Here is a 26,240-nt window from a genome sequence, read left to right on the forward strand (position 1 = left end):
TATCCTAGAGCGCCCCCCAGCGCAATGCGCTGTAATGGTTTGCGTTGTAAAAGTTGCGTCGTAAAGGCACTGTGTGGTAAAAGTTGCGTTGTAAAGGATGTTTCCCCCTTAAAGCCGGTGTCAAACTTTATTCCTTTTATTCTCCAGTTCACGACCTGTACGTTCACCTGGATAGAATCGTATGCTCCACTGTGCTTTGTCCTTTCATTCCCTCCTATGACTACCCCAGCAGGGACCTGTCAGATCACAATGCCTTACTCTTGGGCTTAGCTTGGAGCAGGTCTCTCTCCCCTACTCCATCTGGAGACTACAACTCATGGTTATCTAAGACTACAAATTTAGGGACACGTTGGCTGACCATATACCCTGACTACTTTGAACGTGATGGCTCTGCCCTCTTCCCGGCGGTGGAGTGGGAGGTCTTCAAGATAGTCATTAGGGGGTGGTATCCTCAGCAAATGTAAAGCCTTTTAGAGAGCTGCTAAAGTTGAACACACTTACATAAAGACTGAGTGGCTCAGTGTAGATGCCCACACGCTTGCCCCAGCTGCATGAGGAAGAAGCCAGATTAAGGGTAAGATTGAGATGCCTAGTCTCCTCAGCTTAATGTCGCTTGTTCACTCTTGGAGGGAGACAAATCAAGTTGCTTATTGGCCTTGCTCTGTAAGTCAGACAGCACTATTCTATAGTCAACAGGGGATATCCATGAGACTTTCATAACATTTTATAGCACCATGTGTTCTCCCTGCCTCGTGGTCTCAAAGATTGACATCCAGGCGTTTCTGGTGGAAAAACCTCTTCCTGGACTAAGAGTGGAATAGGAAGACATAGAAGCCCTTATCATGGCCATGGATCGGGTAAAACACTGCGAGAATCATAGAATTTTATTTTACAAGTTCAAGTCAAGTTGTGAATTATATAATCGAAAACTCTTGGAAAGGATTCCCTAGTTATGCTTCTTGGGACACACATTTTAGAGACCCATCCCCGCCACCACCAGCAAGCATGTGAAATATCTAAGTGGAAAAATTGGGGAGAGACCAACTACTATATTTAAATTCCCATTTCTCAGACTGTTAAGTGAGGATAATCTGAGACGTGCAGATTTTGGTGAAATTTATTGAAGACGCTCCTTACAGTACAAGGGCCCACGAGCGCTCCTCTCGCATCCCCGATGCCTCTGTCCAATTGTAAGCTGTATGACAGAACTCCCAGGGCAGAGAAGGCAGAATGCAGACAAGGGATTGAACACAAACAGTATGTGCCCCGTGGAGAAGCACGAGACACATAACTACAATTAGCCTAACACTGAGGAAGGACAAGTTGTCAAACACAACATCATACTTCCTCTTACAAAACTAAAAGCAAGATACATCATACCAGCTAAAGGAAGAAACAATATATTAAGTGCATACCAAAGATACAAAACAAATAAATAAATGTCACTGCCAAAAATAATCTTTGAATGGAAATGAGACATTCCGATAAAACTTCATTTGTGGAAACTGCAGAATTGGCACTATCTGTGACATGAAGTGCATTAATGGAATAACCAGCACTACCTGCATGACCAAAGGTGTCAAGTGCAGAATAAAGAGATTCTTCTTACTGAGTGACACTTTTTGAAGTCTGTTCCTGAGAATCATTGACTAGACTTCTGCTGTTCTACCACCCTTTTCCTTCCAATTAAAGTGCACCCTCAGACATCTTGAACGCTTTGACAGGTAAGGTAAACTTAGACGTACAATTCCTGACCCTGTTTGGCTTATTGATGATGACCCAGTCTCCCACCAAGTACTCAGTCACCTTGGTATTGTGTACATCACCACAATATGTTGTGTCTGTCTTCTGCTTCTCTACCCAGTTGCACACCAGGGGTACGGCACATCCTTGGTGCCAATAGGTTATGTGAGGATGTCTGAGCCATTCTGGTGAAAGTCATTTATTGAAGAAGCTCCAGAAAGTGCAAGAGCCCACGTCCTCTCCTCTCGCGTCCCTGATGCCTCTGTCCAACGGGAAGCTGTTGTCCAGAACACCCAGGATGGAGAAGGCAGAATGCGGACCAGAGATTGAACACAAACATTCTGCGCCCTGTGGAGAAGCACAATACACATAACTACAATTAGCCTAACACTGAGGAAGGACAAGTTGTCTAACACAACACAGATGCATGCTTGTAATGGGACTGTATTCCTCCTCAGGGTAGCACTCCCCTATAGGCAGTGGTATAACAAAATACCCCGCAGCCCCGGAGCTCCGGGCACCCTCCAGGGCTGTATATGAATGAATGAATGAAAATAATTTATAACGCGCAAAACAATAACCCGAAGGTATCAAGGCGCCTAACAATAAGATCAGAAAATAAAACCATTCATCCACTACACATAAGCTTGCAGAAAGAGGCGAGTTTTAAGTGCACCACGAAATGCCTGTAAAGTGGGTAGGGACCTAAGGTCGAGAGGGAGTTCATTCCACCATTTGGGGGCAAGGGTGGAAAAAGCCCTGCCACCCCATTTGGCTTTTCTTATACGAGGGGCTGACAGAAGCAGTTTCCCGGAGGAACGCAAGTTCCTTCCAGGGATGTAGTTGGAAACGATGGAGCTTACTCCCAGGTCACTGTTATTTATGATGGCTCTATATGTCATACACAGGACCTTGAACCGTACACGGTATTCTACCGGAAGCCAGTGCAATGTTTTCCTGGCTAACGTAGCCGATGTACGTCTGGGAGCATCCAGGACAAATCTTGCCGTGGCGTTTTGGACCACCTGTAAGCGCTGCAGCAGGCTCTTATTCAGCCCCGCATACAGCGCATTACAGTAGTCTAGCCGCGAGCCTATTAGAGCCACAACTACCTGCTTTCTGGATTGGAGCGAAAGATATTTCCTGATCCTCCGCAGGGTGTGTATTAGGCTCCAACAGGTGGAGATGGTTCTGCTCACCTGTCCATTCATGTCCAGAGCTGGATCAATCATCACCCCCAAGTTCTTGGCCGAAATGGTGGGGGAAGAACAAGCTCCAAGTGAGTTAGGCCACCAACTATCTGACCAGATGTTGTTGTTCCCTCCAAACACCATTACCTCAGTCTTCTCTCCATTCAGTTTAAGGGAGTTCTGAATCATCCAGTAACCAACCGCCTCCATACAAGATCTAAACTTGGAGGCGGTCTGCACATCTGAATGGGAGAGAGAGACGAGGATTTGGGTGTCATCAGCGTAGGAAACTACCTCCATCCCGAAAGGATATCTGTATCGACAACCTCTTTTAAGCAACCAATAGATCAGTCAATGTCTTTAAAATGTTCTCAAAGTACAATCTCATGCTTAAGAGAGCTCCACGAGTTCACTAAGGTAGTACTTTCATCTTAACCTCCCAAGTAGGGATATGCCGTAGTATAAACTGAATAAAGTTGTAAAATGTGTACAAAACTTGAAGATTGGACTACCTAATTTTTTCGCAGTGTGTGCAAAATGGCTGTCTTTAAGCTTGTTTGGACCTAGGTTCCGTCAGTGGATGTTGGGTGCGCACCTCCCCCCTTATGTTAATGTTAATATTAATGTTAAGAATAATTTGTAGAGCGCACTTACACCGATTGGTTTCATGGCGCTATAGGAGAAGGCAGAATTCGCTACTCGACAGGGCACTTAGTTATAGGCTTGCTTATAGAGCCAGGTTTTAAGTGCACTTTTGAATTTCATGAGGTCCGGGCAGGCTCAGATTTCCAAGGGGAAGGAATTCTAGAGTCTAGGGGCAAGTGTGGCAAATCTGCAGCCTCCTGAGCGTTTCCGTCTGAAGGAGGGGGTGTCGAGAAGTGAGAGGTGGGCTGAACGTAGGTTGCGGGTGGGGGGAGGGTCTGACCAACAGGTTGTTTATGAATTTAGTACTTTTGCAGTGTAATGATTTGAAGATCAGACATCCCGTTTTAAAGGAGCAGCGTTGAGACACAGGGAGCCAGTGAAGCTGTCTGAGTAACGGCGTGGCTAATTGTCTTCTAGGTTGCCTTAGGATCAGTCTGACTGCGTGGTTCTGAACCATCTGCAGTCGTCATAGCAAGTAAAGTGGCATACCAAGGTAAAGGGAGTTGGCGTAGTCGAGGTGGGACAGGACTGTGGCTATCACCACCTGTGGTAGGGCCTCTGTCGTGAGGAGGCGACGGACCTTTCTAATTTTCCTGAGTTGGAAAAAGCACTTGGAGACTACAAGGCCCACTTGTGTTTTCAATGATAGGTCGGTGTTTAGTGTGACTCCAAGTGTCTTTGCAGACGACGAGGGAGAGGGGGGGGAACCCAACTCATGAGGCCAGTAGTGTGGGCCCCACTACTTGTGGCTGTCCCCTGTAAGTACCAGCTCAGTCTTACCTGGTTTCAATTTGAGATGGTTTTGGTCCATCCAAAGTTGTATGAACCTCATGGTAGACTGGAAGTGGACCGCCTTATTATATTCACAGACATTGAATTTAGGGGCAAATTCTCAAGGAGCTATCACCGAGTTAACGGTACAAAAGGGGGTGGTGATGGACGGAGCATCTGAACCAATCAAACACTCACACCCAGTCAAAAGATCTGGGTTTAATCCATCACCGTTCTTTAGCCCACTCTGCCACCCCAGTTCAGACATGGCCATATGCAAATCAGTCTGACCCTATGCCTCATGCGAACAGTCCAGCCCGAACTGCCAAGCCATGCCTTCCCTGGACCGGAAACAAGCTTCCGAGGACCGGTTTCTGGCATTACAGCCGTCTTCAGCCCGGCTTGCTTGAATCCAGTGGCAAAGTGATCAAGGGACTCACGTCTGAGCATACCCTGCCACATTTATGGTGGCCAAAGCGGTACAAAAGGGGGTGGTGATGGACGGAGCATCTGAACCAATCAAACACTCACACCCAGTCAAAAGATCTGGGTTTAATCCATCACCGTTCTTTGGCCCACTCTGCCACCCCAGTTCAGACATGTCCATATGCAAATCAGTCTGACCCTGTGCCTCATGGGAACAGTCCAGCCCGAACCGCCAAGCCATGCCTTCCCTGGACCGGAAACAAGCTTCCGAGGACCGGTTTCTGGCATTACAGCCGTCTTCAGCCCGGCTTGCTTGAATCCAGTGGCAAAGTGAGCAAGGGACTCACGTCTGAGCATACCCTGCCACATTTATGGTGGCCAAAGCGGTACAAAAGGGGGTGGTGATGGACGGAGCATCTGAACCAATCAAACACTCACACCCAGTCAAAAGATCTGGGTTTAATCCATCACCGTTCTTTAGCCACTCTGCCACCCCAGTTCAGACATGGCCATATCCAAATCCACCCCCTTTTGTACCATCACCGAGTTAACAGCACTTTATCACAGCCAAAGTCGCAATAAATGTATTGCCCCATTCACAAACTGGTGCTAACAGCCCATAGCACCAGTTTACCTGCGATAGCAGCCGCAAAAAACATCGCCACAGATGAGCCCCGCAACTATCGCTAATGAGATGCAGAGTATTCGTTTCCGAGCAAAAAGCCGCGACAACACCACGCTGCAACATTCTCAACTACCAGCCAGATTGGCGATAAGATCACAAAGCATGCGAGAAGGCACGTTAGCATCAGGAAACTAAAACCTGCTCTCACTTGGTGTAAAGTCGGACCACAACCTTCCACCAGAAAAAGGGAGCCCAGCCCAGAGCCACACCTGAAGAACAAAAGATGCCATGGAGCCACTGAACATGCAGCTCGGAGCCTCAAGAGGGCCACAACACCCACTGTCACCACCCACAGGACCACCCCCCAACCCCCCCGGACACCCACCGCTCCCCCGACTAACACCGAGGCAACGCAGACAAAGTCAGCGATCCTCCCAAAATGCACCAACCTCACAGACCCAAATACAGGGAATGTCATAGCCCACCACAGGCACAAAAGATCAACCCACCTCCGCATCCTGACCATCATTGCACACAAGCTGACGGTACCAACACAGTGGACACAGCAGACAACCAACATCTCAGCGCAGACCAAGCTGCTGGCTGTGATGCACCTGTTGGCCATTGGTACCCTCCAACCAATATCCCCATGAGTCAGAGGAGTCACACAGCCAGGCCAATACAAGGCCCTCACAACACCATCAGCTTGGTACCCCACCATCTACACCTCCCCCACACTGCGCAGTGACAGCTGGTGACCAAGCAGGGCGTCAATGCCACAGCTGTCTTCCCGCACGTGTCAGGGGGCAATTGAATGTACACATGTCCTACTTGTACCCCCTGGCAACACTGCACACAATAAGCGCAACAGAGAGTGCACGTATCCCACCAATGTCCAGGCAATATTGGACCACTAGGGAATCCCCGTCAACCCGCGAGGCAGTGTGCATGAGTCCTACACCTGCCGACAGCCAATCATCAACCTGCTCTACCAGGATGGCACACGCGGAAATACAGAGCTCGTTGGCCAATACCAAATGAACACATCACACACCTCAAATCCACAATCATGCAACTCACAACACAGGCAATGCACATGTCATAAGTGTGAGAAGTTGGCCTGATATGCAGTGCTCACTATTCTAGTGATCACTATGTATCAGTCCAGACAACCCTTATTGATGATTGGTTGTAAGTCAACCTTATAGACCAGCTATCCTAGTAACATGGATACGAGCAGTCTAAGGCTAAGACTCTAGAGGGCGTGTTAGGCCAGCTGTTTTACCATCACATTACCCCTTGAACACCAAGTGAAAGGACACCACACAAGTTGTTATGAAAATAAACAGGTATTTATTTATAACAAGACCACCCTGAACTCTTTATGAGTCAGGGAGCTAAGCACATAACAAAACTCTTAAGAAAATACTTTAAGTCGCACAATTTACACAAATGCCCAAGGGGCACGAAAAACCATATACACAAGAAGTGGAATGCGAACTTGCTAGCAGGTAAGTAATACTTTTCTAGACTGTAGAAACGCTAGGCCTACAATACTAAACACTTGGATTAGAAGCAGGAGGCCTAGGGACGCCGTGTGCAGAGTGGGAACTCTCATGCGTAATGCGGGAACAAGTCTATGGATGCTTAGCAGTTGCAAAGTTACTGTTCTCGGGCGAACCCGACTAGGTGGGTCAAAAACGGGAGTGGATCCGAACACTTAGGGTGTTGGACTATGCTGGAGCACCGGAGTACTCAGTTTACCTAGCCCAGGGGCTGCGGCTGCATAGGGCTGAAGTTGCGTCGGAAACCCTCGTTGAAGAAGCAGGAGCCTGAAGAAAGAAGTTGCTGGCAGGCGGCCAGTGAAGAAGTTCGTGGTGATCCAAGCCTGGATCAGGGAAGAAGAAAACCTGTAAGCAGAGGGGACCAAGTTCTGAATCACTAGACAGTGATTTAGGTGGGCACCAGGATGGCACCGGACGAAGTCACCTCAGCCAGGTGAGTGGGCGCTGCTGGGCTCTGCAGTCTCTCGGACCAGGAGGCGTTGTCGGCGACCAGGATGGAGGTGCGAGCTGTCCCACGAAGGTATCTGCTTCTGACGTCACTGGACCCAGGATTGGGCAACAAGTCTTGGCAAATGCAAGGCCCACGCGGTGGACCTAAAATGGCGTCTTGAGTGGACCAGGAGGGTCCAGGGTGCTCCTCTTTTGGAGGGGAGCAAGGGCTAGTCTGGAGCAACCAGACCAGCAGTGTTTGTCGTCGTGAAGCTTCGTAAAAGGGCCACTAGCCAACGGGCAAGTGACCGGGACAACGCGGTGAGCAGCAAAGAGCAGAAGGGCCCCACGCAGATCTCGTGGATGCAGGGGGGCTGTACTTCGGTGCTGGAGCTGCTCAGGGTCGGGGCTTCTCTTACCCCAAAGCACTCGGTCGAGGGTCACTCGGTGGTCGTGCTGGACAAGCGTCGTGCAGTTCTGAAGATGGCCGGTCCCTCGAGGTCTCGTCGCACCCACGGATCACAGCTGGGCTGATGATGTAGGTTGAGGTCAGAGGTGCCAGGGAAGCCGGTTCTCGTCGTGCTGGAGCAGTCTTGATCCGAAGGAGAGACTGGCAACAAACCGCGATGCTTGGTTGGTGCCTGCTGCTGCAGGGTGACTACTCCTTAGTCACAAGGGAGAAATCTTGAGAAGAGTCTTGAGTTCTTCGTGTAGAAGGTCGGTTCAGGATTCAAAGATTGATCTAATTTGGAAGGGGGCCAGTTCCTACCTTTATCCTGAAAAAGGGGGCTGGCACGCGACTAAGTCCTGCCCTATGGGTGGGACTAGGAGGGGGTGGTTACACCCCTCTCCTTTGGCGGGCTTTTCCCCAGCTCAGGGTCTGGTGTGCCCCTGGAACTGGTTCAAGCCGGCCTATGCATAGTGAGCACCGGGGTGCCACTTGCAGTCACCTTCCTCTAAAGCCCTGCCTACCTAGGATACACAAAATCCTGTCTGGGACGGTGCTGGCACCGCCCCTGGCAGGAAACCCTTTGTCCTTGCCTCCTGGGCTGGGAGGACTCCCAGCAGCAGGAGGGCAGACTTGTGTCTCGGTGGCAGCATCCATTTTGTGGAGCTAAGGCTCTGTCTGACTTTAACCGGGGTTACAGGTTACATACATGTCGTGTCCCTCTAGAAGGGTGGAATGCTAACCCCGTCACCAGAATTGGCGAGGGGTTAGTATTCCAATTCGTATGACACCTTACCCGACATGTTTTGATAAAGCGATACCAGAGTTGGCATATAACCGCGAGGATTATAATGCACTTAAGAGTATATGGTATGCGATATCATGGAAACGGCTAAGGGATGGATCCCGAAAGCCGCAGACAGGCTCAGCTCATGCCAGAGCACTATCTCACACGATCCCAAGCACTCTGCCTTCAGGATTGTCAAGGCCTGCCATAGGAGTGACTGATAGGAGATCTGTGTGCCCATTTATGTTTAGATATAGGAATACTATATCTACAGCAGAGGGTAAGTACACCACTCTGCCCCAGCTGTCAAGCAGCCAGTTGTGTCTATTTGGTTAGTCAGCCCAGGGGTGGCATAATACATGCTGCAGCCCCTGGGAGACCTCTGGGTGCACCTCAGCCCTGGGTACAGGGACTTGGAGAGGGCCCAGTGTCAATTCAGTACCTGGGTACAATTTGGAGTAGAGAGAACAGCTAGGCTGTGGGTCTGATTAGCAGGCCCACAGCCAGGGAAAGTCGTAAACCAGTGAAGCAAAAAGCAAAAATCTGGGTGATCATAGGATTGCAGACCCTACTCTCCTACATGACCCCCCCCCCAAACTTTGGGACAATAAACTAACCTTGACCAGGTGAGTCTTCTTGCTCTAAGTGGAAATACCTGGAGAGCCCATCAGCATTGCCATGATCAGTACCAGGTCTGTGCTTCACTGTAAAATCCATCCCCTGTAGGGAAATGGACCACCTAAGTAGTTTGGGGTTTTCACCCTTCATCTGACTTAGCCATAAGAGGGGCTTGTGGTCGGTCTGAACTGTGAAGTGAGTGCCAAACAAGTAGGACCTCAGCTTCTTCAGGGCCCAAACCACAGCAAAGGCCTCCCTCTCAATAGCTGACCAATCTTTCTCTCTGGGGGTCAGCCTTCTGCTAATGAAAGCAATTGGCTGGTCGTTGCCATCAAAATTCAGCTGACATAGAACAGCTCCCACACCCAACTCAGAAGCATCTGTTTGGACAATGAATGGTTTGGAGAAGTCTGGACTCTTTAGGATAGGTGCTGTGCACATGGCCTGCTTTAGGTCATCGAATGCTTTCTGACAGCTTGCTGTCCACTGAACTTTCTTTGGCATCTTTTTACTTGTCAGGTCATTAAGGGGGGTCACAATGGACCCATAATTTCTGACAAATTTCCTATAGTACCCAGTCAGGCCCAAGAAAGCTCGAACCTGAGTCTGGGTGATTGGAGGAGTCCAGTCCTTGATGGCCTGTATCTTACTCCCCAATGGCTGAACCTGGCCTCCACCTACAAGGTGGCCCAGGTATACAACCTGTGTCTGCCCTATCTGGCACTTAGTGGCCTTGATAGTGAGGCCTGCCTTTTGCAGGGCCTCTAACACTTTCCTCAGGTGGACCAGGTGATCCTCCCAGGTGGAGCTAAAGACAGCAATATCATCCAGATATGCTGCACAGAAGTCATCCATCCCAGTGAGAACTTGATTCACCAGCCTTTGGAAGGTGGCAGGTGCATTTTTCAAACCAAAGGGCATTACCACAAACTGATAATGCCCACCAGGGGTAGAAAATGCTGTCTTGGGCCTGGCTTCCTCAGCTAACCTGATTTGCCAATACCCAGCTGTCAGGTCAAATGTGCTTAAGTAGTTGGCAGAAGCCAATCTATCTATAAGTTCATCTGTCCTTGGTATTGGGTGGGCATCAGTCTTAGTGACTGCATTGAGGCCTCTGTAGTCTACGCAAAACCTCATCTCTCTCTTACCACCCTGGGTGTGAGGCTTTGGCACTAGAACTACTGGGCTAGCCCAAGGGCTATCTGAGGGCTCAATGACTAACAGCTCCAACATTTTCTGCACTTCTGTCTTGATGCAGTCTCTGACATGATCAGGCTGTCTGTAGATTTTACTCTTGACAGGCAGACTGTCTCCAGTGTCAACTTCATGGGTACACCAATCAGTTTGGCTGGGTGTCAGAGAGAACATATGTCTAAAGGATTGCAGAACTTGTCTGCAATCCTGTTGCTGATGTTCAGAGAGGCTGCCACAAAAGACAACACCATCTACTGACCCATCATCAGGATTCTGAGTGAGCAGGTCTGGGAGAGGGTCACTCTCTTCCTCCTGTCCCTCATCTGTGGCCATGAGCAAGCTCATGTCCTTCCTGTCGACATATGCTTTGAGCCTATTCACATGGAGCACCCCGAGGGGGCTCCTGGGAGTTCCAAGGTCTACCAGGTAGGTGACCTCTCCCTTTTGCTCAATGATGGTGTGGGGCCCAGACCATTTGTCTTTGAGTGCTGCTGTGGCCACTGGCTCCAGCACCCACACCTTCTGTCCAGGCTGGTACACAGTCAGGACAGCCTTCTGGTCATGCCAAGCTTTTTGGAGTTCTTAGCTGGCCTCAAGGTTTTTAGTTGCCTTCTCCATGTATTCAGCCATCCTGGAGCGGAGACCAAGTACATAGTCCACTGTGGTTGCAGGCTTTTTGAGAGGTCTCTCCCATCCTTCCTTCACCAAACACAGGGGTCCTCTTACAGGATGCCCATACAGAAGTTCAAAAGGGCTGTAGCCAACCCCCTTCTGTGGGACCTCTCTGTAAGCAAACAAGAGGCAGGGTATTAGGACATCCCATCTACGCCTGAGCTTTTCAGGTAGTCCATGAATCATCCCTTTGAGGGTCCTGTTGAATCTCTCAACAAGCCCATTGCACTGTGGATGATAGGGTGTGGTGAACTTGTAGTTGACACCACATTCCTTCCACATTGCAGTCAGATATCCTGACATGAAGTTTGCACCCCTGTCAGAAACAACCTCCTTAGGGAAGCCCACTCTGGAGAACACTCCAACTAGGGCCCTTGCCACTACAGGCGCTGTAGTGGTCCTAAGTGGAATAGCTTCAGGATACCTGGTGGCATGGTCCACCACCACCAGTATAAACTTGTGCCCTGATGCTGTCTGGGGTTCCATTGGACCAACAATGTCAATCCCCACTCTTTCAAAGGGAACCCCCACCACAGGTAGTGGTATGAGGGGGGCCTTTGTTGTGCCACCTGACTTACCACTGGCTTGGCAAGTGACACAGGAGCGACAAAACTCCTTGGTATTCTCATTCATGTGGGGCCAGTGAAAGTGTGAGACAAGCCTGTCCCAAGTCTTTGTCTGGCCTAAGTGACCTGCAAGGGGAATCTCATGGGCCAAGGTGAGAAGGAAACCTCTCAGAGATAAGGGGATGACCAGCCTCCTGGTTGCACCAGGCTTGGGGTCTCTTGACTCAGAGTACAGGAGTCCATCTTCCCAGTATACCCTGTGGGCACCTGTGGCATTCCCTGCAGCCTCAGCAGCAGCCTGCTGTCTGAGGGGTTCAAGGGAAGGGCAGTCTAACTGTGCCTTCCCCAGGTCTTCTCTGGAGGGTCCCCCTGAGCCCAGAAACTCAACTTGATCAAGTTCAAGCTCTTTAGGCTCAGTTTCCCTCAGCTCTCTCAGATCAGCCTCCTCAGAGACTTGATCCTCAAACTGGGGCAAGGGGGAAGGCAAAGCCTTAACCCTACTGCTCTTCTTCTTGGAAGGTGTCTGGTCCATTCTTCCAGGATCCAGCACCTGTTCAGTGGGGCATCTTCTGGCCTGTGACCTAGTCACAGCAAGCACATGTGCTGGCAAGCCTAACATTTCCATGTGAGTCCTCTGCTCCACTTCTGACCATAGTGATGACTCCAAATCATTGCCCAACAAACAATCCACTGGGAGGTCTGAACTAACCACAACTTTCTTTTGGCCACTTACCCCTCCCCAGGAGAAAGCAACAATCGCCATACTATGACTGGTAGTGACGTTGCTGGCATTGGTCACCAGGAAATCTGTACCTGGCATGATCTGTCCAGGGTCCACAAAGTTAGGTGTCACCATGGTGACACTGGCACAAGTGTCCCTATAGGCCTGAGCCATTTTGCCATTTATCAAAGGTGTCTGCCTGTATTTGCCCAAAGTATTGGGACTTACCTCAGGGGACATATCCATATCCCCTGTACAGACAAGGACAGCCTGAGTGAGTGTGCCAACTAGGTTGTCAGACCGCTCAGTTCCCAAGGTTAACCCAACTAATGCCTTGGGAGGTGCACTACCACTACTGACTGTACTAGGGGGTGCAGTTGCCTTAGGGGCTGTAGTGGTAGGAGTTTGCCCTCCTCTTTTGGTGCACTCACTAAACCAGTGAGATTTACTTTTACAGTACTGGCACCCCCTTTTTGACTGGCCTTCTTGAGTCTTCTTTTTCTGCTGTGAAGCCTGACCCCCACCCTCTTTGGGTTGTTGGGGACCTGGTGAAGACTTCTGGTCATTTTGTTCACTCTTAGTATTACCCTTCTGGTCTGCTTTCTTCTGACCACCCTGGTTCTGGTTCTGGTTCTGCTTGATCCTTGTTCTGACCCATTTGTCTGCCTTCTTTCCCAATTCTTGGGGAGAGGTCAGATCTGAATCAACAAGGTGCTGGTGCAACAACTGGTTCTGACAATTATTTAAAATCTGTTCTCTCATCATAAGATTATACAATCCTGTGTAATCAGTAACCTTGCTACCCAGCAACCAGCCCTCCAAAGCCTTAGTGGCACAATCCACAAAGTCAGACCAGTCCTGAGACTGAGTTTTCTGGGTGTCTCTGAACAGCAACCTGTACTGCTCAGTTGTTAAGCCAAACCCATCAACCAGTGTATTTTTCAGGACCTGGTAATTGTTAGTATCCTCAACTCTAGTAGTGAGGAGCTTATCTCTACCTTTACCATCAAAGGAGAGCCACAGTGTAGCTGCCCACTGACTCTGGGGAATGCACTGCACAGTACAGGCCCTCTCCAAAGCAGCCATCCATTTCTGGATGTCATCCCCTTGTTTAAAGGGGGGCACTATCTTTGTCAGGTGTTTAGTATCTAAACCCTTCTCTCTATCTCTTGGGAGATTGCTGCCACCAGTGGGAACTATCCCACTCATCTGCTGCTCTCTAGCAAAGGCAAGCTTCTCTTTGGCCAGGGCAAGTTCTTCCCTTTCAATCCGCAGAGTAGCCTGTCTCATTCTGGCTTCATGCTCCATTCTCTGAGGGGAAGTCCATCTCCTCTGGGGAGAGTTCCTTCTCCTCTGAGAAGAGGCATTAGAGTGCAGAGATCTATTGGAGTCCCTAGAAAGAGATCTATCTCTCCTAACTCCAAGGTTAGGCCCACTTCGGGTCAGTACTGGGGGTCCCCCAGATCCTAGCCCAAGTAAGTCCAAGTTGGCCCTAGTTAGCCTTCTGACTACCTCAAGACCTTTGTCTACCTCATCCCCAGAGAGCTCCTCGAGTTCCTCCTCCTCAACTGCATTTGCAGTGTTGGGGAGGTCTGGATCCCCAGAGGTACCCTCTAAGGCTGGCATATTCCCATCTAGCTGAGAAATCTTTCTCGCATCATATGTCTCTAAGAGACCTATCAGAAAGGGAATGGTGGGGTTAGACCCCTGTTTCAGTTTCCTGGAGGTACACACTTGTCTCATCTCCTGGAAACTGAGAGCTGCATATCTTGATTTGACCTGTGGAGGGTCAACAACCACAAGGGGGGTCTCAGTAGACTCTCCCTGGGTAGACATGCTTTTCTAGTGAGGTGTAAGTGGTGCACTTACCTACACTATATGTTTGCCTACTGATCCCTTGCTAGAGTTGTAGTTTAGGGTGTGCTAGGCCCTAGGAGCTACAACAGCTGGTTCAGTAGAACTCAGAGTATTCTAAGCTAAGTTATATGTACCTCAGTACTTATGTGATCTTTCAAATGATATTCTTAGGATATGTGTGGTAAAAAAACAGCAAGCTCAAATCCCAACCGCTGCTCACCAATGTGAGAAGTTGGCCTGATATGCAGTGCTCACTATTCTAGTGATCACTATGTATCAGTCCAGACAACCCTTATTGATGATTGGTTGTAAGTCAACCTTATAGACCAGCTATCCTAGTAGCATGGATACGAGCAGTCTAAGGCTAAGACTCTAGAGGGCGTGTTAAGCCAGCTGTTTTACCATCACATTACCCCTTGAACACCAAGTGAAAGGACACCACACAAGTTGTTATGAAAATAAACAGGTATTTATTTATAACAAGACCACCCTGAACTCTTTATGAGTCAGGGAGCTAAGCACATAACAAAACTCTTAAGAAAATACTTTAAGTCGCACAATTTACACAAATGCCCAAGGGGCACGAAAAACCATATACACAAGAAGTGGAATGCGAACTTGCTAGCAGGTAAGTAATACTTTTCTAGACTGTAGAAACGCTAGGCCTACAATACTAAACACTTGGATTAGAAGCAGGAGGCCTAGGGACGCCGTGTGCAGAGTGGGAACTCTCACGCGTATTGCGGGAACAAGTCTATGGATGCTTAGCAGTTGCAAAGTTACTGTTCTCGGGCGAACCCGACTAGGTGGGTCAAAAACGGGAGTGAATCCGAACACTTAGGGTGTTTGACTATGCTGGAGCACCGGAGTACTCAGTTTACCTAGCCCAGGGGCTGCGGCTGCATAGGGCTAAAGTTGCGTCGGAAACCCTCGTTGAAGAACCAGGAGCCTGAAGAAAGAAGTTGCTGGCAGGCGGCCAGTGAAGAAGTTCGTGGTGATCCAAGCCTGGATCAGGGAAGAAGAAAACCTGTAAGCAGAGGGGACCAAGTTCTGAATCACTAGACAGTGATTTAGGTGGGCACCAGGATGGCACCGGACGAAGTCACCTCAGCCAGGTGAGTGGGCGCTGCTGGGCTCTGCAGTCTCTCGGACCAGGAGGCGTTGTCGGCGACCAGGATGGAGGTGCGAGCTGTCCCACGAAGGTATCTGCTTCTGACGTCGCTGGACCCAGGATTGGGCAACAAGTCTTGGCAAATGCAAGGCCCACGCGGTGGACCTAAAATGGCGTCTTGAGTGGACCAGGAGGGTCCAGGGTGCTCCTCTTTTGGAGGGGAGCAAGGGCTAGTCTGGAGCAACCAGACCAGCAGTGTTTGTCGTCGTGAAGCATCGTAAAAGGGCCACTAGCCAACGGGCAAGTGACCGGGACAACGCGGTGAGCAGCAAAGAGCAGAAGGGCCCCACGCAGATCTCGTGGATGCAGGGGGGCTGTACTTCGGTGCTGGAGCTGCTCAGGGTCGGGGCTTCTCTTACCCCAAAGCACTCGGTCGAGGGTCACTCGGTGGTCGTGCTGGACAAGCGTTGTGCAGTTCTGAAGATGGCCGGTCCCTCGAGGTCTCGTCGCACCCACGGATCACAGCTGGGCTGATGATGTAGGTTGAGGTCAGAGGTGCCAGGGAAGCCGGTTCTCGTCGTGCTGGAGCAGTCTTGATCCGAAGGAGAGACTGGCAACAAACCGCGATGCTTGGTTGGTGCCTGCTGCTGCAGGGTGACTACTCCTTAGTCACAAGGGAGAAATCTTGAGAAGAGTCTTGAGTTCTTCGTGTAGAAGGTCGGTTCAGGATTCAAAGATTGATCTAATTTGGAAGGGGCCAGTTCCTACCTTTATCCTGAAAAAGGGGGCTGGCACGCGACTAAGTCCTGCCCTATGGGTGGGACTGGGAGGGGGGTGGTTACACCCCTCTCCTTTGGCGGGCTTTTCCCCAGCTCAGGGTCTGGTGTGCCCCTGGAACTGGTTCAAGCCGGCCTATGCATAGTGAGCACCGGGGTGCCACTTGCAGTCACCTTCCTCTAAAGCCCTGCCTACCTAGGATACACAAAATCCTGTCTGGGACGGTGCTGGCACCGCCCCTGGCAGGAAACCCTTTGTCCTTGCCTCCTGGGCTGGGAGGACTCCCAGCAGCAGGAGGGCAGACTTGTGTCTCGGTGGCAGCATCCATTTTGTGGAGCTAAGGCTCTGTCTGACTTTAACCGGGGTTACAGGTTACATACATGTCGTGTCCCTCTAGAAGGGTGGAATGCTAACCCCGTCGCCAGAATTGGCGAGGGGTTAGTATTCCAATTCGTATGACACCTTACTCGACATGTTTTGATAAAGCGATACCAGAGTTGGCATATAACCGCGAGGATTATAATGCACTTAAGAGTATATGGTATGCGATATCATGGAAACGACTAAGGGATGGATACCGAAAGCCGCAGACAGGCTCAGCTCATGCCAGAGCACTATCTCACACGATCCCAAGCACTCTGCCTTCAGGATTGTCAAGGCCTGCCATAGGAGTGACTGATAGGAGATCTGTGTGCCCATTTAGGTTTAGATATAGGAATACTATATCTACAGCAGAGGGTGAGTACACCACTCTGCCCCAGCTGTCAAGCAGCCAGTTGTGTCTATTTGGTTAGTCAGCCCAGGGGTGGCATAATACATGCTGCAGCCCCTGGGAGACCTCTGGGTGCACCTCAGCCCTGGGTACAGGGACTTGGAGAGGGCCCAGTGTCAATTCAGTACCTGGGTACAATTTGGAGTAGAGAGAACAGCTAGGCTGTGGGTCTGATTAGCAGGCCCACAGCCAGGGAAAGTCGTAAACCAGTGAAGCAAAAAGCAAAAATCTGGGTGATCATAGGATTGCAGACCCTACTCTCCTACAATAAGCTCACATACAACATGCACACCCACCAGACACGACAGAACAACTTACTGTGGGAACCTGGGCCTGCCATGTACATTAGCCATCAACGGCATGGCACCTCAGCCACACAATAACAGGATGTGGGAAGAGGTGGGGACTAGGCATGTGCGAAGGAGGCAAGTGACCGATGAATGAGAATGTACACAATGCCAAGTGTGGCATGGATGTGATGGCCACACTGCAGTATGCAGACCACCCACATATCCATGTCGACACACACCTTTGGTGTATGGAGGGTAGTGGACAGTGGATGCAACCATGTCACCCCAGCCACTGGGGAGGAACTCGGAAATCCATCTTGTTACGTCCCCCCGTAAGCGTGAGCGGAGTAGGCTGGCCCGGCGTATGCCAGGCCAGCATAGGGGTGTGAATAAAAGGCATGTAGCTCTGGGCGTGGTTCTCTTCCGGAATGCCCAACGTCTCTGCCAGGGCAGCGCCTCTCACCCCGCCACAAGGCCGACGCGGGCGCTGTGAGCAGAGTTGCCTGCAATCCTGAGCACCTGCTGCACCCCGGGACGCTGGTCCCCGAACCAGGCTCACCCACCCCCGCACACCCAGGCATCAATGCCCACCTGCCGACAGCAGCGTGTGTCAAAGCGGGCCCACCATGTGCCGGTGCAAGCTCCAGGTCCGAGGCCCGCGACCCTGGCAACCTACTACAACCATCACGTCCTCCTCGAGCAAGGCACGCAGTACTTCTTTCTCGTTAACATACTCTACCGGCATACACAGCGTAGTAGTAGGTCACACATTAGGAACTGAGTCTTGATTAGACTATGGTTGAGAACGATGTGTATGGCTGAGCTGAAGTCACTATACTCCCTTCGATGTGGTGACACCAAGTGTGTTCATAGCAGTACAACCACACGTGTCTGCGGGCCCACGCGGACTACTACTCCAGGGCCACACTAAGCTCAAGTAGGTCACACATTTGGAACTGAGTCTTGATCATGCAATGGCCGGGTACACATGCTAATGCAGACTTTACATCACTATACTCCCTTCGATGTGGTGACACCATGTCTATGTATAGCATCACAACCACATGTTTCTGTGGCCCCTTGCTGGAAACACCTTCCGCCTACACTGCGATCGAGTTGGTCGCACAATTGGAACTGAGCATCGATTTTTCAATGGCAGAGTACATATTTCATGCAAGGAGAGGTGTAAGAGGATGACGCTTTGCCGTCCGGAGCACAAAAGGATCATCGTTACGGATGTGATCGAACACTACTGACAACTGCCCTGGTGTCACTAACTCTGTGCATCGCGAGCCAACGACACGTGTAAGTGGGCCACTGCTGACCGCTGCCTCCGCCTTACACTGTTGTCCAGTAGATCACAGAGTCTTGATTTAGCAATGGCAGAGTTCATATCAGTGTACCGGCATCATCGCAGACTGCATCCCCTCTCAGCCCCGGTTCCACTAAGTCTGTTCTCCGACATTCATGGACACTCACTGGTCGTACATTGGTGGCATCTGAGTCTATGGGATAGGGGGTAGTTTCATCCTCATGTAGCTGATAACCAATTGGTCCTGGCAATGAGGCCGTCGCCTTCCATTCCACCAATTGCTGCTTCCGGATAAGATCAAACCTTCTGCATCATGCTCTGGAGGACACCTTCCACTCTCCCCCACAACCCTCCACCACATTTACCTTCGACATAGAGGACCCGCCCAGTTGGCGTGGCCCTACCTCACTGCACCGCAAGTCACCGTCCCGTGACAGGGTGCCTGTGCCGGCCGCTGTGCATCCAGGGCCACTGACTGTGGTGGTCAGGTCTGGGACCCCTTCTTCTGAGATAGTGGATGGCCTCTGAGATGAAGGCCTTGGGGTCATCAATGCCATGTGTCTGTGGACCTGCGCTGTCCACTGCCTCCTGCCTCAACTGCGGCCCACCAGGGCTCACACATCAAATCGAGTCCTGACCGGCCCGGATGTCGCATCACCACAGGAGGTATACGCCACCATCGCCAGAACCACCTCCAACCGCCATCTGCCAGAGTCAAAACGGTGGTACTGGCACACTGACGGAGTTGCTCGCACCTGTCTTGGATACCATCTTCTGCCTGATCCCCTGTTCAGCACTCCAGGTGCCACTGACTCAGTGCACCGCAACCTATGGACCTTTACTGAGTTTTGTGCTGTGTAGAGGTTGCGCAGCAATGTCACTTCAAGCAGTGTGGGAGACCTGGGAAGTTGATGAGGGAGATGATGCAGGTCTAATACACCCCACTGCATCTGCATCAGGAATATCTCGAAGGGACACAATCCTAGACCTTTTCTTCACATGAGCGCGCTCAGCTCTAGTGCCCCAACCTCAGTGCACTGCAACTCACGGTCACTTATGTTTGCATATTGGGTGCCCTCTGTACTTGCTCCGCCTACCTCCATGTTGCTCAGCAGTTAAACCTGTAATGCTGGTGTTTTCTGTTTCAATCTTAATGGTGTTCACTGTTCAAGTTGTTGCCAGCACCAACCACTCTGTGCGGGCTGACTTACACTCACCCGACACACATCCAGCACAGGCGTCACTGTACATGTGGCCCTGCCAATAAAGGGGCTGGGCGAACACGCCCGTGGCCGGTTCAACATAATATCTGCATGTGTCCCTGTGGTCTTGTTGTATGCATGAGGGCCCTTGGCCCTACAACATAAAATTGTGCTGTGTACAGTGAGACCAGACATGTCACCACAGGCAGGGGGTTGGAGGTTGGACATGTAGCTTTGTGCATGTGTGCCATTGTGCCCATCTCCCCCGTCCCCCCAGTCCCTGGCTGTTAGTCACCCTGTTGATGTTGTGTCAGGTCCTCTCGAGCTGTGTCCGTACTCCCTACTCCTTGCACCGTCTCCACACTGATGACTGTGGGCTTGGTTCCTCCAGCTCCTCCTATGGCGCTAGACTCCCACCTCCTGTTGCTGTTGCAGCTTTCCTGTTGGCAGCGGATTTGTGCCTGGTTTAGGTTGTCACATCATGCCAGCGCCTCTTGGCCTCCTCGATTGGCCTCCTCAGCACTCCGACTGCATTCCAGGTGGTCTACTTGTGGGTCATTTGATGTTAGTGTTCTGTCACCACCATGACGCTGATTTGGTTTTGCTGCGGACTGCACCCCGTATTCCTCTCCCTCTTCTCCTTGGCCGTCCCGTCCCCGTTATTCCTTGCTGGTGGTCTGTGGGGGTTGTGGGGTTCGAGTTGGTCTCTACGCTCGGTCAGGGTGTATCCATGTTGCTACACGCTTTGGATTGTGTCTGGTGTGTTGTTTCTGTGGTATTTATGATGCATTTTCCCACCAGACGCGTAGGATTTGCAGGCCTGTCGCTGGTTTTCGCTGCTTTTAGTATCGCGATTGGCCTCATCGCAAGATATTTTGTGTTCGCGTTTTGTATTTTTGCAGCGTGGCGTTGATTTTAAAGTGGACATTCTACGCTTTATCTGGAGACTATCGCATGGTACCGCCGTGTTGAGAATGCTTGGTTAACACGGCGTAATTTTCCCCCGATAGACTGCGATGTTGGAAGTTGCGTTTAGTAACTTTTGCGATGGTTATCACAAGTTCTTGAGAATATGCCCCAATGTGTGTATTTCCAGGAGAGGGCTAAGGACCCTCAAATAAGCCCTGTCTTGTTCCGACTACTTTACATTGGATCCCCCTCAAGTTTCGTTTCTCTACTGCCTATAGGGGAATCTGGTAGTGCGCAAAGAGCTGGTCTGAAAGGTGTGAGATTATTTTTGGGCTGTTTGTGGTCCTGATTTATTTTCTTGAAGGCACGTTTTTATTGTTGATCCCCCTATTATTACCACAAACGTTGCCTGCAACAAGTACAAACGCTTGTGTTTCCATATCATTCAAAACACAAATATAGGGTATCTTTACAAGTTCAAAACGGACTTAGTTTGCAAATGTGGTAAACTTTTTAGCTATCTGGTTTGCAACGGTGGGGCCCGCGCAAGCTCCTGGGCCTATTTCTGTCTCACTCCGGCTCTTGAAGCGCTTCCGAGTACAATACCTGTGGCGTCCTAAAGTGCATCTTGCTGTAGTGCCGCACAATATCCAGCAGATGGGGAAAGAGGCGCACGATGTATCAATTTAAATGAACCGGTATGACATTGAAAAATTGATTCTTTTTAAGCACAGAGCAAAGAGCACTACAATGTTATATATTATTTTGAAGTGTTTCTGTAAACCCTCTTATTCATTCGGGACAGAATGCTTGCGTCACTTTAGTTCACTTTTTTTTCTTACTGCTTCTTTACTTGTAACATCAGCGGATTAATATGTTCCCACTATTTATTCAGGGAATATTTTTTAATGTGCGTGCGTTAAAGGCATCTAACTCGAGGGGCCCGACAGAAGGTCCCTTACTTCCCCTTCCTAAAACTTCAGTTAAACGTCTTAGATGTTACTTTATAGAATCGCAAGTCTAAAGAGGCCGTGTGCAATCCCACTCCTAAATGACCACCAGTCTATAAGATTAAACAGACCAGAATCAAATACACCAGCATCTAATAACAACCACATAACTCAACCTACCCAGCATGCCACGCGCCTCTAGTCACTGTCTGTATCTGTTCCATCTCCAGGGCCCCACTGTCAGCCAGCAGTGTTGGGGACTAAAACATACTGCAGAAAGTCGTACAAACGTCTTGAAATCAACATTGATCACGCGCCTTCTAAAGCGACGGACATAACTGCAAAGGTCACGAGCTTCAACGTTCAGGGGCAGTTAACAAGGAACATGTTGCCACTCCCAGGGTGCCCAGAAAGGTGAACAGTGGCAATGTCTAGACTTACTTGGGTTTGCCGAGGCCGTCTGTTCAGGACTCCCTTCCAACTGGAGAGGTTGCAGAACGGTCACAAGCTGAAAAAGGCTCTAGACTATCCTAGTCCTGCCTAGCTCCACCGACCTCGCCCTGGCAGAGGTCCCCCGCATCCGCAGAAACAAAGCAGGTGGGAGAGCTTTCTCCTACATCACAGCCAAGACCTGGAACGAGCTTCCTGTGAACATCAGACGCTCCCCTACTCTGCACACTTTCAGGAAGGCCCTCAAGACCTGGCTCTTCAACTGATCCGGAGCTGCTCCCCCCTCCCCCTAGCACCTTGAGACCCTCATGGCTGAGTAGCGCGCTTTACAAACCCCCTCATTGATTGATTGATTGAGGGCTGTATTGGTTTCCCGTCACATAGCACACGGAGTTTAAAGCACTGTATTCGATGCACGGAGCTGTGAGGTGCACCAGTCTCGCCTCGTACCTGAAACAGGGCTTTAAAAGGTGCAGACCAACTAAAGATAACTTTAGATTGACTACCTCTAGGCCTAACAGCGTCCAGTCAAGAGGGCAAAAAGCAGGGATCCAGAGTGCTAACCTCTGTAATTGATTCTATTGGATACAGGGGATTGTTTCAATTTTAGGCCACTCATTAAGAGGATCCTGTTTAAGAAACCATCTGTTAGATTAATAAGGGCATGTCGGAATAATAAGGGTGGTGCATCACGCCTTGGAGCAACCTTAGGAGTGCAAAGCAACGGCAAACCATTTTAACAAAATCTGCATGCTTATCCTCAGTTACGTCTGTCTCCTTTCTTCCTGTACCAAAGCAGTGGAATGTCACTTCATATCACAGTATCTCTTCATGTTGCCAAACGCTCCCATCCCTTTCTCAACTTGGAATTCAAAGGTCTCACATAGCCTTTCATGCACAATTTTCATCCTCACCGAATTACCTTCCGTTACATCCCTAGTCCATCCCACTATTATAGATTCTGGAACTTGATTCAGGAATATATAGCGCAAACCTGCCACTTGCAGACGTTAGGGCCCTTCTTTATCAAGGTTTTGCATCACCATTGCACTACGCAAGAGGGAGAAAGGGCGCCGCAAAACCTAAGTGAGATTTTCCAAGTCACTCAAGGCCTCCTTTAATCAATCAATCAGGGGTGTGAAGTGCACTACTCATCAGTGAGGGTCTCAAGGCTTTGGGGTGGGCGTGGGGGGGGGGGGAGGGCGGCAGGGCTGCTATGGGTCAGCCAAAGAGCCAGGTCTTGAGGCTCTTCCTGAGGTGTGCAGAAAGCGGGCGTGTCTGATGTTGATAGGGAGCTCATTCCAGGACTTTGCCGCAATGTAGGAGAAGGCTCTTCCACCCGCTCTGTGGATGCGTGGGGTTTCGGCAAATGCAAGATCGACGGATTAAAGGTTTCTCTGGGGTACATGGAAGGAGATTCTTTCGTTGAGATATTGGGGTCCGGTTTTGTGGAGGCATGTGTAGGCGTGAGTGAGTATCTTGAAGGTTACTCTCTTCTTGACGGGGAGCCAGTGGAGGTCTTGCAGGTGTTGGGTGATGTGTTCATGTCGAGGGATGTTGAGGACGAGTCTGGCGGTGTTCTGTAAGGTCTGGAGCTTGCGGAGCAGGGATTTGTTGATTCCGGTGTAGAGGGGTTTCCATAGTCCAGTCTGTGGGTTATGAGTGCGTGGGTGACGGTCTTTCTGGATTCGGGGGCGATCCATTTGAAGGTCTTGCAAAGGATGCAGAGGGTGTTGAAGCAGGTGGAGGTGACACTGTTGATCTGTCAGGTCGTGGAGAGAGAGGAGTAGAGTATAATGCCAAGCTTCCAGGCGTGGTCCATAGAGGTGGGGGGCTGCCTAGGGCAATGGGCCACCAGGTGTTGTCCCATGCAGAGGGGGAGGGTCCGAGCACGAGGACTGCTGTCTTCTCCGAATTGAGCTTCAGGCAACTGCTTCTCATCCTGGATGCAACGCCCGCCATTCCATCCTGGAAGCTGGGTGTGGTGGATCTTGCGCGGCCCTGCATGACTTGATAAATCTAGAGTAACGCAAGCCAGCACAAATCGCTGCCTTGCTTTACTCTGTCCAAGGGAGGTGTTCCATGGATGGAGTGTGGGTGTTCCCACGCATCCACCCATGGATTTTGGAGCATTACCAGATTTACCATTGGTGGTAGACTTGGGAATGCATCAAACTTCCACACCTCCCGAGGTGAGGCATAACAAGGAGAAATATCTTTTTTTCCCTCATTTCTTTCCTCTTTCTATTTGTGCAGCAACAAAAATGTCTCTCAATGATTTGGTTTTGTGCAGAAAGATGTCCCGTCTTGCACAACACCAATCCTGCCTATATCGCAGACACCCTTGCAACATGGCGCAAGGGTACCTGCGTTAGTGCTAAGTAGCCAAAAGTGCGCCAGAGCTAGCAAAGGACATGAATGCATCATATATTGGTGAATACGAGGCATTCCTGCCCTCTTCCTTACATGCAGCACAGCACGGTGGCCTGCTGCATTGCACTGTGTGAAAGAATGATACATCTGCCAGAAGTGTCCATTTGAAGCTCACAAATATGAGTCATGCCTCAGACTTCTTCAACCTTGCCTGATACGGTGATTCGGTAAGACTCAGACAAACCCACTCTAACCTTACGGCCTACTAATGTGGGCGCGTGTGACACTGACAGTTTAAGTCCTCCTTGTACAATCAGCTGAAGTACAAATACACAGCTCACACCCAACCTCACCTAGGCTATTTGTAATACTCCAACCTCACATTTACCAGTCGTAGGGATGAGTATAGCTAATCCATACCTTGCACTGATGGATTTCCTGAGAACAGACATCATCACCAGAGCTCTAGTCTGAATCCTGAATACGGAAACCCCTTGCTTTGGAGAAATGGCATTGATGGCTGATGATGAAAGAAGTTTGCAGCTATGGCCATGTGATGGTAATGAAATGCTGAGCCTACTTTTTGTCATTCTTCTTAGCACAGGCTGAAACACTGCGTACTAAATGTCACACCCCATGTGCAAGCACAAGTCGTAAAATCACATTTCTCTTGCCAAGTCTAGATCAGGTTGTCTGGGTGCACTGGAAGGAGGTTGTTAACTTAATAGCACTTGGTCAATCAACATTATCTGACTGCAAGAGGACCTTATTAATTCATGGAAAAAATTACCATCAAATCCTTCCCAATTAAGATTCAACATTAGGAAGGGACCCGGGTCGACTAGACACGGTCATTGTGGAGGAAATCTTGGGCTTTAGGAAAGAAGTGATTACCCAAGCTACATCTACAAAAAAGCTTCCAAATAAAATAGAAAAACTGAGACTACAAAACAGAATTCACAACTCCATGAAGAAACAACACATGAAAGCCACAAAAACCCTAAATGAGGCTATCTCCCCTCTGCCTAATGTTGCCCAAGAAGAAGAGTGCACGAGTGACAGTATGAATATGGACCAAGACTTCAAAACCCTTGTGAACATGAATGACTGTCCTAAGAGCCGCAAGGTCCCAGTGTGGTAAATAAATTATTTACACTATCATAATTTCATTAAATATCAAAAGGGTCAAGCATAAATGAGGAGCAGAGTCCGTGGTGTTAGAGTCAATGGGCTTTATTTCATTAACTCGAGTTAAGGGAGAGCTCCGGCACCAAGCGGGCACAGGAGTGGTCTGGGCTTTATTCACAGAGTACAATATTTATACATTCTTTGCATACATAGGGAGGAGCCCTCCAAGCAGAAGGAAAGAAAAAGATATGAGCATCTAGGCGTTCACTGTAATGAGTCATAGGTGGGTGGGTGCATAGAGGGGATTGCAAGGTCAGCTAAAACTCGCACTGCCTGTTTGCGTAACTTTATCAGACTTTTACACTAGGCCTGTTTCCTTTCTGTTGGTTAGGGAGGGTCCTGGGTGTCAGAGTGACTAGCATGTTTGGTCTTATCTCTAGCTCGGGGCACCATGCAGATTGCTCTCATGTGTAGAAGTGTTGCTGCTTCATACTAGCAAATTGGTTTGGCCCTTCCTGTTCACCCCTTGTGTAACTGTCTTGGAGGTTTCCCCTGACATGGGCCCCACTTATCTCTGAGAGCCAACAGCAAAACTGGGCCTTATCTCTGCAGAGGGGCTTCTGCTCGCCTCCTGCTCAGGGCCGGAATGCAGCTTTATCAGGTCGACCCTTGTTTGACACTGTTAAGACACCCTGGGCTGGGCCTCTTC

The sequence above is a fragment of the Lissotriton helveticus genome, chromosome 7, assembly GCF_964261635.1.
Source record: "Lissotriton helveticus chromosome 7, aLisHel1.1, whole genome shotgun sequence".
NCBI classification, from domain to species: Eukaryota; Metazoa; Chordata; class Amphibia; order Caudata; family Salamandridae; genus Lissotriton; species Lissotriton helveticus.